Source organism: Felis catus, chromosome B2, assembly GCF_018350175.1.
Source record: "Felis catus isolate Fca126 chromosome B2, F.catus_Fca126_mat1.0, whole genome shotgun sequence".
NCBI lineage: Eukaryota > Metazoa > Chordata > Mammalia > Carnivora > Felidae > Felis > Felis catus.
The window spans coordinates 57,260,885-57,263,143 of record NC_058372.1 but is presented as its reverse complement, the minus strand read 5'-3'; the positions used below and the strand labels follow the sequence as shown (position 1 = coordinate 57,263,143).

Here is a 2,259-nt window from a genome sequence, read left to right as displayed (position 1 = left end):
AAGACAAAATGTTTACCAAGTCAAAGTCATTTTATGCTTCGTATAGTTAACACCACTATTTGGGGCAGATAATTTTATGAATTCAAAATAAATAAGCATTCTTTATTTTTCATTTAAGACAGGGAATTCTTTATACAAATTCATCAGAGAAATGGACAGCTTGGATCTATAACAAAGCGTTGTGTTTTTAAGCATAGGTCAGTAATTGCATATGAGAATATACACTGCTACATAAAAATTAACTGTTCAGAGCACAACTTCCCAATATTCAAAACAGAATAAGCTTCCCTGTAAAAGCAGCACCTTGTGACATTGTTAATTTTAGTATTCCTCTCCTTCTACACCCTTTCCTTCAACAGAATCCACACCAACCTCCTCATAATCCTTCTCAAGGGCAGCCATGTCCTCACGGGCCTCAGAAAACTCTCCTTCCTCCATGCCCTCACCCACATACCAGTGAACAAAGGCATGCTTGGCATATATTAGGTCAAACTTCTGGTCCAGGGGAGTCCAGGCCTCAGCAAGGGCTGTGGTGTTGTTCAGCATGTGCACAATTCACTTTATTTTGGCCAGGTCTCTATCAGGTACCACAGTGGGCAGCTGGTAATTAATGCCAACTTGGAAGTGAATGGGTCACCAGTCCACAAACTGGGTGGTACTCTTGGTCTTGATAGTGGCAATGTCAGCATTGACATCTTTGGGAACCACATCACCACAGTACCACAGGCAGCAAGCCATATATTTACCATAGCAAGGGGCACGTTTCACCATTTGGTTGGCTGGTTCAAAGCATGCCTTGGTGGTGGTGATCTCTGCTACAGAAAGCTGTTCATGGTAGGCTTTCTCAGCCGAGATGACAGGGGCATATGTGGCCAGAGGGAAGTAGATGTGGGGATAGGGCACTAGGTTGGTCTGGAATTCTGTCAGATCAACATTCAGGGCTCCATCAAATCTGAGGGAAGCAGTGATGGAGGACACAATTTGGCTTTATCAGCCTATTCAGGTTAGTGTATTTTGGGCATTCAATACCAAGGTTTATTCGACAGACGTCATAGATGTGGCCCATTGTCTAACATGAATCAGAGTGCTCCGAGGTGGTGTGGGCAGTGAGGATGGAGTTGTAGGGCTCAACAACAACAGTGGAAACATGGGGGGGCTGGGTAAATGGAGAACCCCAGCTTGGACTTCTTGCCATAATTGACAGAGATGTTCCATCAGCAGGGAAGTGAACCTAGAACCAGTTCCCCCTCCAAAGCTGTGGAAAACCCAGAAGCTCTAGGACCTGTGCACTGGTTGCCCAGTTTTTGAACTCGATCCAAGACAAGGTCAATGATCTCCTTGCCAATGGTGCAGGGCCCTCAGGCATAGTTATCAGCAGCATCTTCCTTGCCTGTGATGAGCTGCTCAGAATGGAAGAGCTGGCAGTAGGTGCCAGTGCAAACTTCATCAATGGCTGTGGGTTCCAGGTCTACAAACACTGCCATGGACACGTGCTTGCTAGCACCTGTCTCACTGAAGAAGGTGTTGAAGGAGTCATCTCCTCTCCCAATGGTCCTGTCACTTGGCATCTGACCATTGGGCTGGATGCCATGTTACAAGCAATAGAGCTCCCAGCAGGCATTGCCAATCTCGATGCCAGCCTGGCCAGCGTGGATGGAGATGCATTCATGCATAGTTGCTGCTTTGCAGCTGCTGAGCAGATAGCAGAGAGGAAGAAGAGAGGTTGTTGCTTCTTACAGCACAACTCAGGCAATTAGTGTAAGAGAACTCTTACACTCTTTTTTTTTTAAAGTCATCTCTAAACCCAACATGAGGTCTGAACTCACAACTCCTAGATTAAGAGTCGAATGTTCTTCTGATTGAGCCAGCCAGGTGCCCCTAAATAAGCATTCTTACCAGATTTATAAAATCATATTTGAAAGCAGTGTATCAGGAGAGTAGGAATCTTTAACCAACATTTCCAAAAAAAATGTTAAGACAGCAAACTCATGTTCAGGTATTAGTTTTTTGTTTGTTTACTTCTTAAAACAAGTAAGCAAATATTTGAACCACGCTGCTGATTGCAATATAAGAATATAATATATATTATTCCTAAATAAATTGTATGTACATATTATTTTTATACTATGTCTTATGTTACATGTATGTATATACATCTATGTGTATATACAAATGCATTTTCTCCTTATAATGCCTATGTTTTATGTGATTAAGATAAATCAAATCAAAAGTAATAACACAGTTATCGTGTACTCCTTT

General features: G+C 42.7%; 1 pseudogene; it reads right to left on the bottom strand.

The window, feature by feature from the left end:
- Window positions 1-211: 211 nt before the first annotated feature.
- Window positions 212-1,673, bottom strand: LOC101081632 (annotated as a pseudogene).
- Between the last annotated feature and the right edge of the window lie 586 nt (window positions 1,674-2,259).